At 41.4% G+C, this 16,465-nt stretch overlaps 1 protein-coding gene, 1 non-coding gene and 1 pseudogene across 5 annotated transcripts in view; 2 read left to right on the top strand and 1 right to left on the bottom strand.

The window, feature by feature from the left end:
• The first annotated feature begins 1,541 nt into the window (after positions 1–1,541).
• The window catches only part of FAR1 (fatty acyl-CoA reductase 1), a 77,802-nt gene continuing 62,878 nt past the window's right edge, over positions 1,542–16,465 (top strand). The window contains exons 1-2 of one of the 4 annotated variants that reach the window (XM_059874754.1): positions 1,542–1,653; positions 13,104–13,154. The gene's annotated coding sequence lies outside the window, so the exon portion shown is untranslated. Of the gene's footprint in view, positions 1,654–4,256; positions 4,355–13,103; positions 13,155–16,465 lie in introns of all 4 variants that reach the window. The other 3 variants (XM_010812464.4, XM_005215973.5, NM_001099032.1) reach the window with 3 other exon arrangements.
• MIR2285B-1 (microRNA mir-2285b-1) lies at positions 11,217–11,288 on the top strand. The gene has a single exon (NR_031162.1). It is a non-coding gene; the product is annotated as a microRNA mir-2285b-1 (primary transcript).
• LOC132342328 (small ribosomal subunit protein eS24-like) lies at positions 15,051–15,522 on the bottom strand (annotated as a pseudogene).

The following is a 16,465-nucleotide window of genomic DNA, read 5'->3' as shown; positions in this document are numbered from 1 at the left end:
TCTCAGCAATATATAATAACCTTAGGCTGTAAACTATGATAATAAATTTTTGACTTGGTGCAATTTACTTTTATTTACAGAACTATAAAGTTTCCTGGGTTTATAACTTAGGGAGACCACAAAGTAGGCAGCTCAGTACACTTATGTAGTTTTCAATTAGGTGCAGCACCCTGGGTGCTTTTGTTCTGAATGTCAGGCACTGAAACAGGCTGTAAATCTTCTGAACCATCTTAGCCCACCCTTAAAGCACCAATGGCCATCTCATGCGAAGAGTTGACTCACTGGAAAAGCCCCTGAGGGACTGGGGGCAGGAGAAGGGGGCGACAGAGAATGAGATGGCTGGATGGCATCATCGACTCGATGTACATGAGTTTATGTGAACTCCGGGAGTTGGTGATGGACAGGGAGGCCTGGCGTGCTGCGATTCATGTGGTCGCAGAGAGTCGGATACGACTGAGCGACTGAACTGAACTGAAAGCACCAATCTGTGAGTTTTATTCAGCGTGCCAGGAACTTCACTCGTTTTAAATTCTCAGTCCTTTTTTTTTTCCTTCCTATAGTTTCTACTTTTTGAATTATAGTTAAATCCCAGTGGATTGTTTATACCGTGGGTGTCCCATGGAGCCTAAGGTTATAAAAATTGAGATATTTATACATAAAGTGCGTTGGGTGCCCAACATCTTAATTGTACGACTCGGAGAATTTTTACCGAGGCATACAACCACCTCAGTAACTACCACCCGGATCAAGAGGCAAACGCTCCCAGTTACCCTGCGGGTGCCCTGGGCCCCTTCCATTTCCCCCTCTTCCCTCCTTGAGGTAAACTTTACTCTAATTTTTCTCACCATGGATAAGTTTTATATGAAATTATTCTGGAAGAAGTGCTAAGTGGAAATATTTGGCCCACAGTCCCGCGGGGCTGGACAAGACGTATGCTCGGCTCCCTCTCTCTAGAGCACCTCGCGGAGGCTCCAGGGGACCACAGATCCGCAGCTCGGCTTTCACCGACCCGAACCAGCCTCGCCAAGGCGAGCGCTGGGCCTCACGTAGACAGTGCTGGAGCACGCCACAATGGCTACCCGCGGTCCCTCGGACCCGCTTCGCCGCATCTTCCCAGCCTTTCCACCCGGTGCCGCTTCCAGGCGACGGGCAGCCCGGGCGTGGCCGCGGGCGAGACCCGCCGGAACGCTAGCGGCCAGCGGGGGCGCTCCTGAGCCCGGGATGTGGGGGGCGCGCCCATTGGCTGAACTTGTCCCGCGGGCTGGTCGGCTGCAGAGCCCACCTCCCGACCCTCTCTCCGCCCTCCCATTGGCCCTTCGCGTCCCCCTCCCGCCCGGATGGAAACGGGGTTGAGCGGGTGGGAGGCCTGAACCCGGAGGAGGGTGAGCGGTCCTCTGGTACGGGGCGCGGGAGAGCCAATCAGGACAAGACTTGGATAAAAGGCGCCGCGCCAGCCAGTCACATTCCGAGGTCCGGGTCGGGGCCGGCTGACGCGAATACGGGCCACAGCCAATGGGCTTGCCACTACCCGTCCGCTCTTCAGCAGCCTGTCGGGGGCGGTGGAAGAGCGAGTGAGGAGAGCGCGACGGCGACGGCGGCTGAGCCCTCGCTGGACGGCCGGGAGGAAAGCGAGGCCAGAGCCTCTGCGACTAGGTGAGAGGCGGGAACCCCAGCCAGGAGAAGCGGGCTGCGGGCCCCTCCTCGCCTGGCCCGGGCCGCGGCTCTGGGAGCTGTGGAGGCAGGCCCGGTTGAGGCGGGGGCAGTACCCGCCGCCCAGCCCCCGCCCCACCCCCAACCCCCACCTCCTGCTGCCCCGAGCCGGGGGTGCAAGCTTCTGCCGGATGGTCTCCGCGCGGCTTGGCGGGGCCACCGCCCTCTGGAGGGCCAGGACCCAGAGCGGAGCCGTAGGGAGGGGCCTGGTTTGCAGACGCGGAGCCTGGGGGCGCCGCCTGGGGCGGGGAAACTGCGTAGAGGTGGCGAAGGTGGGGCAAAATAGTTAACGGAGGAGCAGGTTTGTGTGCTCGAGTGTGGCAGTGAAAGGAGGCCTGTGATGGAAGGATTCTGGATCTGGGGACGAAGAAAGTAATGGGAATAGGGTGATGCTCAGAAAAAGGAGTCCTCGGAGAAGGTGCGGAGCCAGGGCGCGTGTTTGGCCTCTCGGAAGTCGGCATTGACAGAAACTGGGAGGAAATCAACTGGGAGTGAAGGGAGGAGAGGCTTGGGACACGTGGGTCTGGAGTACGAGGCACTTCCTAAAACCGGAAGATGACTGAGAGGCGAAGGTTTTAGGTGAGGTGTGGGTGCACGCTGTTTGACTAGAAGGCATCAGGAGGCCAGTTAGGAGAAAGTATACAGGCAGCAAAGGAGATAGGTTTATGTGTGGTAGCTGAAGGGTGTAGGTTTATGTGTGGTAGCTGAAGGGTGTAGGTTTATGTGTGGTAGCTGAAGGGTGTGGATCTTTTATGAGTAAGTCAGCAAGAGTAACTGTCCATTTCGTCAGGTAGGAGTCCAAAAGCCAGGGCAATAGGTTCATTCACTACTCAGTTCAGTTCAGTCTTTCGTCATTCAGTTATTGACGTGTCCGACTCTTTGCGACCCCATGGGCTGCAGCATGCCAGACTTTCCTGTCCATCACCAACTCCTGGAGCTTATTCAAACTCATGTCCATCGAGTCAGTGATACAATCCAGCCATCTCATCCTCTGTCGTCCCCTTCTCTTGCCCCCAATCTCTCCCAGCATCAGAGTCTTTTCCAGTGAGTCAACTCTTCACATGAGGTGGCCAGAGTATTGGAGTTTCAGCTTCAGCATCAGTCCTTCCAATGAACACCCAGCACTGATCTCCTTTAGAATGGGCTGGTTGGATCTCCTTGCAGTCCAAGGGACTCTCAAGAGTCTTCTCCAACACCGCAGTTCAAAAGCATCAACTCTTTGGCGCTCAGCCTTCTTTATAGTCCAACTCTCACGTCCATATATGACTACTGGAAAAACCATAGTTTTGACTAGACGGACCTTTGTTGGCAAAGTAATGTCTCTGCTTTTGAATATGCTGTCTAGGTTGGTCATAGCTTTTCTTCCAAGGAGCAAGTGTCTTTTAATTTCATGGCTGCAGTCACCATCTGCAGTGATTTTGGAGCCCAAGAAAATAAAGTCTCTCACTCTTTCCATTGTTTCCCCATCTGTTTGCCATCGATGGCCAAACGCTCAGTCTTGTTAACTCTCACCTCTGAGGGTGATTGTCCTCCTCCCCAACCCTCCTCCAACCCCTGTGACACTAATTGTTGTTGATGAACTCTCATTGTTTTGCCTCAGCAGGAACTCATCCTCCCAGAAGCAATGGCACAATTATTGGTTGCTTTTGATTGGATGACAGTGAGGACTCATTTAATCCAATGTGTTGGTTTAAAGAGAACATGAGAGGATACTTAAGAAATTGTGCCGTGTAAGGGAGTATCTCAACTGTCTGTGTAATATAAAAGTAATATAAGATTTCTTACAGTAACCCAATAAGAATGAACACAGGTCATCCTGTTGCTGTATAAGAGTCAAGCATTTTGATGTAGAATTTGATTGTGTATCATGCTTGTTGGGAAATTGTTTAGCCTTGGGAAGAGTTTTGTGGTTAGATAGGTTCAAAGTTCCTTTCACTTAGAGGGAAGATTAACTTGGTGTCATTGATACTGCCTTACTGTTTAAAGCTTTCGAATTTTTATTTGGGGGTGTGAGAAGAGAAAAGGCAGTAGAAAATGAAATGGTCCATTAATGCATTTCTATTGGATTTAAGCAGGAGAAGGTGATTACCACTAAGGTGTAATTTCTGCTTGAGCGTAGGGCAAAAGGATTATGAAGAATTAAGTACTTCTTTACCAACATAGGGTTTCCCTTGTCCTCAGCTGGTAAAGAATCCGCCTGCAATATGGGAGACCTGGGTTTGATCCCTGGGTTGGGAAGATCCCCTGGAGAAGGGAAAGGCTACCCACTCCAGTATTCTGGCCTGGAGAATTCCATGGACTGTATATGTATAATTCATGGGGTTGCAAAGAGTCAGACACAACTCAGCAACTTTCACTCACTCACTTACCAACATAAAATAATACAGTGTTAAGGACGAAAACCAAAGAGGGCATTTGTTGTATGTTTCTTTATTAACCACATCAACAAAGCATTGTAGGTAATGGACCATTCTTTAGGATGTAGAAATACTTTTGTGGAAGTACTTTCTTGGTAATGCTATTTAGTGATCACATTTTACTCTTAGTATAACAGAATACCTAAGTGCTGAGGTGCTGAGGCGACTGGGAGCAGAGGAGTAATCTGAGTGGTGTGGAATTAATCAGGGAAAGTTTCCTGAAAGAGGTGAGTGTTGAGCCATCTTTTGAACTAGGAGTTGGGGTGTTGGTTATTGCAAGACAGGATGATATGCCAGTAGTATGGACATGTTATAAGCACCTGTGGGCAAGAGTGACAAATTAAAAATTGTTTTGAGGAATTAGATTTGATTGAAGATTTAAGGGTGTGGAAATCAACTAAGTCTTGTTATAGCCTAATTGATAAATGATGGTTTTGTATGGTGGCTACAGAGAGAGAACTTAGAATACTTAATGATGGCTTGGAGATGGTAATAAAGAAATGAGTACAAGAATATTTTTTGATAGTTATGGTAAGAAGAATATAGTGAAAGTAAGTTGGATTGTTCACAGATTTAGTGTTCAAGCTTATATAATAATAAATATTTTTGATTCCTGTGCTAGATTATGTTGATATTAATAGCAAAATTTATTGGGTACTACTATGTGCCAGAAGCTATTTTGAATTTTCCAAGCCTCATCTTTCTTTGATTATCCCTACTTTATAGATGAGAGAACTGAGGTTCAGGGATATTTAATTTAACCAGAGTCATACAGCTAGTAAGTGGCAGGTCAGGGTTGGCAAAGGCAATAAGTGAATGTGAATTGAACACCTACTTTGTGCCGGGCATTGTGGTAAGTGCTGGAGATTCAAAGTTGGCAAGCAAATTCAAGGTCAGGCCTGGACCATTTTTAGAGATTGTCAGCAGTTAACAGAAGACAGCCAGTGAAGAAATAGAAAAAGATTAGTTGGAGAGACTTTTGTAGACACTGAGGAATATACTGTTTAGGGAAACTTAAGATAGAGTTACGCTAAAGAGGAAGTTATCAGTAGCAAAATATGTAGCTGAGAGACTCAGAAGAACAAAGATTGAGAAGAAACCATTGAGTTGAGTAAGGAAAAAACTAGTGTGAATTTAATCTCAAGAAAGCCAAAATAAAGACATTTAGATACAGGCTGGTAGTTAATTGTGTTTAGTGGCAAGTGCTCTGTACAAATTTAAAGTTTGGTATGATCACAATTATGGTCAAATTCATAGGAAAGATGTTGGTATGTCCCTTTGTAATAATTTAATTATTGGCTGGTAAGGTGATGGGTAATTTAAAAATGCTGGTGCTCTTTGTATTTTTCCAAGTTTATAAAAACAAGCATTGTTATTTTTGTAATTAGTGGGGGGAACTGTTCAACTAAAATGAACTAATAGCGAGGGAATATGTGGATGGCCTAGTCTATGTTTGGAGAAGACAATGGCACCCCACTCCGGTACTCTTGCCTGGAAAATCCATGGACAGAGGAGCCTGGTAGGCTGCAGTCCATGGGGTCGCTAAGAGTCAGACACCACTGAGCAACTTCACTTTCACTTTTCTCTTTCATGCATTGGAGAAGGAAATGGCAACCCACTCCAGTATTCTTGCCTGGAGAATCCCAGGGATGGGGAGCCTGGTGGGCTGCCGTCTATGGGGTCGCACAGAGTCGTACACGACTGAAGCGACTTAGCAATCTATGTTTGGGATAGGAAGGAAGATAGTCTTGTCTCAGTGTCTACTGCATATGAGCCACTTTGGTGGGCACAGTTCCATCTTGAAAATGAATTATTATTGGAAACAACCTGAAACTGTACATTTGCCTAATCTGAAGGATCTGGTTACTAAAGCACTCCGAATCATAGATATATGATCTTGGCTTTTCTGAACATTGTCTAATGAATGAACTTAAAGTTAAAAAAACCAGACCTTACAGATCACACACTGAGTCATTTTATCTATCTTTTTGGCCTTCCCTAAACCTACATGTAGCCCTTCCTTGCTCCCACTTGTGGATTTATAGTTCCTCTCTTCAGTGGGTTTGTAATGGGTCAGTTCAGTATAGCTACATGAAAGTGCTGAGTTTACATATTTTACAAATTTAACCTAAACACTTAAAATTTGTCATGTTTTCTGTTCCCAATTTGAAGAAGAAATGAGATACATTTCAAGATTATCTTTGCTTATCAAATAATCATTCCAAAGCAAATTAGAAATGTTTGTCCTAGTATAGATTTATTCCAACCTTGTAAGTCAAGAATGGGATGTACTTTTTAGTTTCATTTCATTTGGCGCATAGGAATTGTGGGAGGAAACTATTTCATCTAGCCACTGTACTATGCTCCTTAAATAAATTATTAATATCACATTTCATTCTCATGCTGTTCTCTAAGGTGGATATCTCATTTTATGAAGAGAATGAGATTCGGAGAATTTAGTAATATTCCAAATTCCAGAGAGCTAAGTGGCAGGGCTGAGATTCAAATTTTGCTTTTCCTGGTCCCATAGCTCATGCATATGAGATGTATGGCTATAAGGACTTGTTTATTAGTACATATGACTGAAAAGAATGCCACGTAGTTTTAGGTATTTAGTAACTTTTCCTTACCTTTGAAGATGGGACTCTTGCTCTGTGTGTTTGTGCCTTGTGACACAGGGTTTTAAATAACAGTGATTTGTGTGTCTTAGAGGGTACATTATATTTTATTGCTTTAGAGGTATATGGTTTCACATTTTAGTATTTTTTGAAATGAATATTTTACAGTGTCTATATTTCTTAAAAAATGTTTGTGAAATGGATACTATGTCTTAAAGCCAAATATGTCTCAGAATTAAGGAAGTGTGGTATGTGCATGTAGTCTTTGTGTATAACTGTTTTAGCAGTTTCTTTGCATTTTCTTCCCAGTCTTCCACCTTTACCTAGTCTATTACTTTTTTTTTAGTATGGTATAATACGAAATTGAAGTGTATATTAATAATAAAATAGTCATTCTCTTCAGGTAGTGAATATTATAGTGTAGAAGAAAAAATTTTGATACAGAAAATTTACATTGCGCTGTGAATCAGCAGATCTGAATTTTAGTGTTCGTTTTGTTAGCAACTTGACGTGTAACTTGAGGCAAGTCACTTCCTCTCTCTGAGCTTTAGCTTCCTCATCTGTAGAACAGAATGAGGAGGGGAACTTAAAAGACCTGTCTAGCTTGAAGAAACTGTATGCCTTTTTTCTTATTAAAAAATATGAAAGCCTTAAAGCCCTTTCTTAAACAACTGTATTTGTTGCTTTTTACTTTTTTTTTCTCTTCATCCACTGTATTCCTTCCCTGCCCATTTTCCCCTGGATCCTTGAGGGTATTTTCAGATTCTTGGTTCATTAGAGAATATGAATTACTTTTTATATCTTCTTCAAGACAGACTATCTGAGAAAGTAGGTAAACAGTAAGTAGTTAATGAATATGTTTTATCTGGGTTAATAAAAGAATTGTTTAAATAAAATATCATCAACGAGTTGTTGAGGTTTCATTGAGAAGTAATACTGCTCTCTTTCACATAATGAAATATGTTTATAAAAGTAAGTATTTGCTCTTTACTGGGCAGATGTACAAAGAAGAAAGTTCCTAAATCTGTTTTTAAAAAGCTGTCTGTTCTAATAGGCAAGGCAGACTTCTTTAAACTTTATATTATGGAAAATTGCAAACATAAAAACACAAAGTTTAAAGAAGTCTGCCTTGTGTGATAGAACAGAGAGCTTCTTTTTTTTTAAAATTATTTAATTGGAGGCTAATTACAATATTGTGGTGGTTTTTGCCATGCATTGACATGAATCAGCCACAGGTGTACAGGTTTCCCCCCATCCTGAACCTCCTCCTACCTCTCCCCACCCCATCCCTCTGGGTTATCTCAGAGCACCAGCTTTGAGTGCCCTGTTTCATGCATCAAACTTGCACTGGTCATCTGTTTTACATATGATAATATACATGTTTTAGTGCTGTTCTCTCATTTTGTCCCATCCTTGCCTTCTCCCACATAGTCACAAAGTCTGTTCTTTACATCTGTGTCTCTTTTGCTGTCTTGCATATAATGTCATCATTACTGTCTTTCTAAATTCCATATATGTGTGTTAATACACTGCATTGGTGTTTCTCTTTTTGACTTCCTTCACTTGTGTAATAGGCTCCAGTTTCATTAGAACTGACTCAAACGCTTTCTTTTTTTTTTTATAGCTGAGGAATATTCCATTGTATATACATACCACAGCTTCCTTATTCATCCGTCTGCTGATGGACACCTAGGTTGCTTCCATGTCCTAGCTATTGTAATCAGTGCTGCAGTGAACATTGGGGTACATGTGTCTCTTTCAATTCTGGTTTCTTCCATGTGTATGCCCCGCAATGGGATTGCTGAGTCACATGGCAGTTCTGTTTCCAGTTTCTTAAGGAATCTCCACACTGTTCTCCATAGTGGCTGTATTAGTTTGCATTCCCACCAACAGTGTAAGAGGGTTCCCTTTTCTCCACACCCTCTCCAGCATTTATTGTTTGTAGACTTTTTGATGGCAGCCATTCTGACCAGCATGAGATGGTACCTTATTGCAGTTTTGATTTGCATTTCTCTGATAATGAGTGATGTTGAGCATCTTTTCATGTGTTTGTTAGCCATTTGTATGTCTTCTTTGGAGAAATGTCTGTTTATTTCTTTGGCCCATGTTTTGATTGGGTCGTTTATTTTTCTGGTATTGAGCTGCAGGAGTTGCTTGTATGTTTTTGAGATTAATTCTTTGTCAGTTGTTTTGTTTACTATTATTTTTTCCCATTCTGAAGGCTGCCTTTTCACCTTGCTTATAGTTTCCTTCCTTGTGCAAAAGCTTTGAAGTTTAATTAGGTCCTGTTTGTTTATTTTTGTTTTTATTTCCATTACTCTGGGAGGTGGGTCATAGAGGATCTTGCTGTGATTTGTGTCAGAGAGTGTTCTGCCTATGTTTTCCTCTAAGAGTTTTATAGTTTCTGGTCTTACATTTAGATCTTTAATCCAGTTTGAGTTGGTAAATCATATGCCTGCAATGCAGGAGACCTGGGTTCGATTCCTGTGTCGGGAAGATCCCCTGGAGAAGGAAATGGCAACCTACTCCAGTATTCTTGTCTGGAGAATCCCATGGAGAGAGGAGCCTGGCGGGCACAGTCCATGGGATTGCAAGAGTTGGACAAGACTTAGTGACTAAACCACCACTACCACCATGGTGTTAGAAAGTGTTCTAGTTTTCTTCTTTTACAGGTGGTTGACCAGTTTTCCCAGCACCACTTGTTAAAGAGATTTTCTTTTCTCCATTGTATTTTGTTGCCTCCTTTGTCAAAGATAAGGTGTCCATAGGTATGTGGATTTATCTCTGGGCTTTCTGCTTTTTTCCATTGATCTGTACTTCTGTCTTTGTGACAGTACCATACTGTCTTGATGACTGTAGCTTTGTAGTATAGTCTGAAGTCAGGCAGGTTGATTCCTCCAGTTCCATTCTTCTTTCTCAAGATTGCTTTGGCTATTCAAGGTTTTTTGTGTTTCCATTCAAATTGTGAAATTATTGGTTCTAGTAGAACAGAGAGCTTCTTAAAGACAGATTCAAGAGCTTTCTTCTTTGTATATATTTTTATACATACATATCACCAGCTTTAACAATTTTCAGCTTGTGGACAATCTTTTTTATCTGTATCCTCACTCACTCCCCCCCACCCCCCTGCCTTTTAAATTTTGAAGCAAGTCCTAGACATTTTTACCAGTTGTTACCCTACAGCTTGATAAGTGTAACAGTGGACATGCTAATCTAACCGAAGTGGAAATTTTTTCATGTAAATATATTTGAGACTTGTATGTTACAGTGTTTTGAGCAAGAGAAATTAGATATAATTTACTATATGACAGGGATAAGTAGTTGAAGAGACTTGACTATTCGTATGTAAAACAGAATATAGGAACATCAGATCATGTGCCTGGATTAGAGATTCTAAATGGGAAATGACATTGGTGAGGTGTGTGATATGTATGTATGTAAATTTTAACCATTTGACAGTTTTAAGATTACTTTGAAATATCTCCTCTAGGTCATTCTTGTCATTACGGAATTTTTGCCAAAAAATGTTGGCATGGCAGTCACTTGAAAACTCCTTCTTGAATGTAAGGAATTCATACCACTGTATCTTATTATTTTGGAGTATTGACTTAAAAACTTTGAACTATTAACTGAAAATTAACATTTTAAAATATCTCCCATAATGTAGAGTTTTAGTCAAAGGTCATAAACCCCTTTGAGCATCTCCTCATAGCTTTGTGCTATCTCTTTTCCTCAGAAAAAATACACATATGCACAGTTTTTCATATAATTTCAAGGGGCTGATGAGCCTTTTAAAACACATTCAGATATCTTTGAGTGTTTGTATAATAGAGATTCTGGTTTAATAATTCATTCTTTAATGTTTAGGCAGAAAGCATACGGGTAAAATTCAATTTAAATTTATTTCTATGTGCTCCTGACCTCTTACAAACAAGTGTTTTTCATTATTGAGTGAAATTATAAATTTCATTATGCAAATGCCTAATTTTTTAAAAGACCCATTCTTAATTGGATTCTTGGGGAAGAACAACCTGTAGCCAATTTAATGAGTATGTAGAAATGATTTTACCAAAGATTTTGGAATAAATGTATGGAACTTTATATAATGGCTGCTGTCCATCCTGAATTAACATGAGGTAGAATATGACTTAAGAATGAATAAATACATAAATACTGCTTTTTCAGAGGTAAAGGAAAAACTTCTTTGACTTTTGTTGCTCTTAAATAGTTCAGGTCTGTGGAGGAAATGATCTGTTAAAGTATTTTGAGGTTCACATTTGTGTTAAAAAAAACTCCTAGATGTGATACACAGGGGCTTAGAAAGATGTATTGATCTGACAAAGGATTAATTTTCAGTAGAGCCCTGAGATCATAAGTGTTTATCATGCATCTAGTTTGAAGGATGGTCCTAAATACATTTCTGAGAAGTACAGGGTTTTAAAAACTTGTGAATTGTAGCTCACAATATTGGGTTGGCCGAAAAGTTCATTCCAGTTTTTCTGTACTACCTTATGGGAAAATCTGAGTGAACTTTTTGGCTAACCCAATATAATCATGCTGCTAAGTCGCTTCAGTCGTGTCCGACTCTGTGCGACCCCATAGATGGCAGCCCACCAGGTTCCCCCGTTCCTGGGATTCTCCAGGCAAGAATACTGCAGTGGGTTGCCATTTTCTTGTCCCATGCGTGAAAGTGAAAAGTGAAAGTGAAGTCACTCAGTCGTGTCTGACTCTTAGCAACCTCATGGACTGCAGCCTACCAGGCTCTTCTGTCCGTGGGATTTTCCAGGCAAGAGTACTGGAGTGGGGTGCCATTGCCTTCTCCAAACATAATCATAATTGTGGGTATTAGCATGAGCAGAATCCTTAGGAGATAGGAACAGATCAGTTAGCTGCTAAATGGGACATTTGACTCTGCAGAGCAGAGCATAGATTGTTTGAAGATCAATGAATATTGGGTGTATGGCTTTAAAGTGATAACCCTTGTGACCCATTTGAGTTAATAATTTTCTGAGTATCTAATGTATTACTGGGAAATAGCATCTTCCAATACATGGTAATATCTAGACTTTGAGAACAAGAGGAGGATTTATCCATCAGTGGTTTAGCCTCCTCTTCAGTAAATTCTGTGGATTATCAGAGCAGTTAATTGACTTGCCCAAGGTCAGGTGCAGTGTTGCTCTTATTATCTTGACTCTCTTCATTCTGGATCTCAGTTTCTAGAGAAGGAAATATCTTAACACTAGAGTTTTTAGCATTGTGACTTTGATTAATTGATAAATTGACCAAGAATTCTCTGAATTTTTAAACTCTGATATTTTTACTTTGTTGTATGTGTTCTAATCCCATCTTTAGCACAATAATCTATGGTTACAAGGCTTAATAGGGTAGGCTTCTTCCCTCCTTTTTTCTGTATCTTTCTGTGCTTGACAGCGTTTTGTTGCAAGCTGTACATATGAACCTGGCAAAGTTTTTTTTTTTCCCCAAAATTGGAGGATAGTTGCTTTCCAATGTTGTTTTGGTTTCTGCCATGCAGCAACGTTAATCAGCCATAATGATACATATATCCCCTCCCTCTTGAACCCCAACCCCTCCCCTGCCCCCATCTTTCCTCACCCCCACCCCCCCAGTCATCAGAGAGCAGAACCTGGAAAGTTTTAAAGATAGACCAGAAAATATTTTTGAGAAGAGACTTCATTATGGGATTAAGTTGTTTTAAGACCTTCCTGGAAGCTTCCTACCCAATACTTGAGACTGGAGGGATCATTGACATTCAAGATGAGAGAAGTTATTATTACTTCCACGAAGGGCCCTAATTCGAAGTCCTTGTGCCGTATTTGGTTGGTGTGGACATGGTGACCAGGGAGAAGACCTGTCCGTACATTAGTGGCTCCATAGGTAAGGTGAGGACTTTTAGAACAGTGACTGTCCAGTTCTTTTAATCCAAGCCCTTTAGCTGGGTCATTCTGTAGCTCAGTAATTCCTTCTTTTTAGTGGAGTAATAGCAACTAAATTGTCAAGGTAGAAGCATTTTGGGGGAGAGGAACTTTCTTCAGCAGTTAGGAATATGGATGGTTCCTAATTGAATGACAAAAAAGTATACTTATCTTAAAGTTTAGACTAGTTAGAAAATGGTAGGTCTCAAATACTGGTGATGGAATTGTATAACACATTCCACAGGTTTATTGAGTGAGTGAAGTCACTCAGTCGTGTCTGACTCTTTGCGACCCTGTGGACTGTAGCCTGCCAGGCTCCTCTGTCCATGGGATTCTCCAGGCAAGAATACTAGAGTGGGTTGCCATTTCCTTCTCCAGGGGATCTACCCAACCCAGGGATCTAACCTGAGTCTCCCGCATTGCAGGCAGGTGCTTTATCCTCTGAGCCACCAGGGAAGCATGAAGTTCAACTAACGGTAATTTTTAATTAGGAATAAGAATAATTATAATTAAAAACCATAACCAGCTAAAGACAACACAGTTTCACTAATGATGATTGATTGTTCCTCTTGAAAATTACAGAATTCCATGTTTTGAGTGTGTGTATTTGGTAGAAGTTTTGCTGCATCTTGAGTTGCAGCATCCAGAGTTAGTAATTGTGTACAAACTGAAGTCTTTGGTACATTCTAATATATACTCATTTTTGCAACTCTTAATAACTGGCTTTATAGTTTATTCAGAAGTAGTCTTGAGGATCAATGGAAGGTCATGCTTTCTAAATCATTTGTAGTTCGTGGGAGGTTTGGCTCATGTTTGTACAGTCATTACCTCAGAAGGCTGATGTGGTAATCAGTGAGCTTCTCAGGCACTTTGCTTACTTAGCCGTGTTTGGAAATTTGTGAAAGGCCAGGCTTTCTCTTACCCTACTGCTCTCCACCCAGGTGCCTTTTCCCAATAAAATCTCTTGCTTTGTCAGCACCTATTTCCTCGGACAGTTCATTTCCGAGTGTTAGACAAGAGCCCAGTTTCGGGCCCTAGAAGGGGTTCCCTTTCCTGCAACAAATGGCGACTCTGGTGGAGACTCTTCTTAACTGAGACTGACATCCTGACTACTCAGGGTACTCAGGGGCCAGCTTGCCTGCCAATGGACCAGACCCAACGGCCGCAACTGAGACCCTTTTGTCTCTGGTCTCCTGACACGGACAACTGGCCAGAGTGCCCCGACTGGTATATTGACCTCTCTCTCCTTCCCTCTCTCTTTCCTCTCCTTAATCCTTCCTATCCTTCCCTGTTTTTCTAGTCCCCCGGTCCTGGACGCAGGAATCTGGTCGAAGGGCCTCAGCCTGAGCTGAGGATTGGAGACTGATCACCTCTTCTTGGCAGAGAACTCGAATTCTGGTTCTGATTTCTGGTAGGGCCGAGTTCCAGTCCTCCCTTCTCTGGAGGCCCAGGGTAAAGTCCCATAATGCCTGGGTATCTGCAGGTGGCAGGAGACGTCTGTAAGACCACCCTTTTGCCCCCCTCTCCCACCTCCTCCCCCTTCTTCTTTCAACCTGGCTTCCTTTCCTCCCTTTGAAAATCTTTGAAGACCTGAGATATTTTCCTACTTGGATCTGAAGTTCTGTGTCTCTGTAGGAGGTTTTCTGAGAGACTGTATTCTTGTATTTAAGGGAGAAGGAAATGGCAACCCACTCCAGTGTTCTTGCCGGGAGAATCCCAGGGATGGGGGAGCCTGGTGGGCTGCTGTCTGTGGGGTCGCACAGAGTTGGACACGACTGAAACGACTTAGCGACTTAGCGGTAGGCTTTCAAAGAGGTCTACTGAGTTTCTTTATCTCAGGACATTTTGTAGGTCTTTGATGTGCTAATGTATTTTGTAACTCTCCTGGTTAGGGCTAAAGTGTACAGTTTGCCAGTCCCATTTGCCACGATTTGGAAAATGCTGCTTTGGCTGGGTAGAGCCTGTTTTTAAGTTCAGCCTTGGGAACAGATTGAGAAGGATTCATAAGAAAGTGACAAAAGAGAAACAGGAAATACAGCATATAGCAGGAGCTTCAAAGCACTTTTATATCGTTAAAGACATTTGCTGTTGTAATCAGACTAAATAAAACTCTTTTAAACAAAATCTTACTACTTCTATAAAAACAGTGAAATATCTGATTCTGTCAACTTGTTCTTAAAATTACTAAGCTTCATGAATAGGCTTCGATAGCTTTAAATTAGACCACATAGGGCACATGATTAGTAATCTGCCTGAGTCAGTTCTTTGGATAAACTTGTGTGTAGTCTACATGTAATGATCAGGGTATACCTGGAACATTTTCCTGTTAAAGTTAATTTTACTGAATAATTTAAAGTATATATATATTTTTTTATTTCACATAAACATTCTTAGTTTATTAATCATCTTATGAAAAATTTGCATAGTCACTGCAGAATCTTTACTCCTTCTGTTGTCCGGTCTCCAGCTCACTTTTTGCCAGCACCAAGGTTGGCCTTTGCAGTCCTCTTGACTTCCTGCATTCTGTTCTTCGTTCCTTTTGCTGTTTTCTTGAGGTTTTTTCTTATACAGGCCATATCTTGCATGTCAGTGTTTGAGTTCGTTTTTCTTTCTGTAATCTAAGGAATAGTAAAACCTGCCAAAGCTAGTTGTCTTGCCACTACCAAAATGGATTCTGAATCCAAATTCTAAGATGACATCTGGTGTGGTCTTGTACATTTTGGCAAGTTTTACCTAAATTTCTATCTTAGCTACTTTTGCCTTCCCAGGGTGAAGGATATTGATGACAATTTGTTTTTGGTTGGTCATGAACTTCCTGGTCTGGAGAATTACTGTTTCATTCATGATGGTTGCTGATCTTAAAGCAGCCAGAGAGGAAACGAGTGAAATATTTTTATATTAATTTTAGGTATATTGTGAAGTCAGATGGAAACTTTCATGAATTTTTAAGCAAAATAGGATATTTTGATTTCTCTGTTTTGTAGATGTTTAAGAAATCTTATCTTTGGTAATACACTTGAAATATTAGGATACCTTTGTATACGGTATTTCACTTTTCTGAGTTTGAAAGTATTAGGATAGAAATTACATGTCTTTATATGAAAATATTTTTATTAGGTAAGGAGAGCCTGTAGCACAATTATTTATCTAAAGAAAAATCATGTGTGACTTTGGAGATTATTTTTTAAGAATTGTTTTCTCCCAGAATGGAATTGAATGCATGTTTTTGCAAGGAGTGGAATTGCTTTTGACCAAACGTGTTAACAAGAGCACAGTCCTTCTTCTGTAGGCTTTATGGTAGAAACGTTACCCTACTGATACAGAAAGGAAGGGACAGAAAGGACAGAAAGGAAAATGGGCGTTGCTGAAAAATTTAAGTTTTCTTGTCAGCTGATAATTTTAATGCTGTAGAATTAACATTTCCTCTCTGATGAAGTAAAACTTGATATTTAAAGATGTTTTTGTGTTTGATTTTTATGTCACTTAAAGGAATTATGAGTCTGATTTTTCTTAATGTGTAATTTTCCAGGATAATGAGCCATTTTAACTTGCTAAAGTGCCCTGCTTACACAGCAATGTCAGTATTCAAAATAGTTGTGTAGTGCCCTAAGGACTGATGAACCTACTGAGATTCCTTACTGAGAAGTATCCTAGACATTGGGGAAAATTGGATATAGAGAGTTAAATATTGGCATCAGTATCTGTGTAGGCAAACAGAGTGGCCATTATATTTACTTCAATGGTGCTTACAACAGGGTTAGACACTAGCATCTTTTATTGAAAACCA

Source organism: Bos taurus, chromosome 15 (genome assembly GCF_002263795.3).
Source record: "Bos taurus isolate L1 Dominette 01449 registration number 42190680 breed Hereford chromosome 15, ARS-UCD2.0, whole genome shotgun sequence".
NCBI classification, from domain to species: domain Eukaryota; kingdom Metazoa; phylum Chordata; class Mammalia; order Artiodactyla; family Bovidae; genus Bos; species Bos taurus.
Note: the sequence above shows the minus strand (reverse complement) of the source record. Positions and strands in the feature narration are given on the sequence as shown.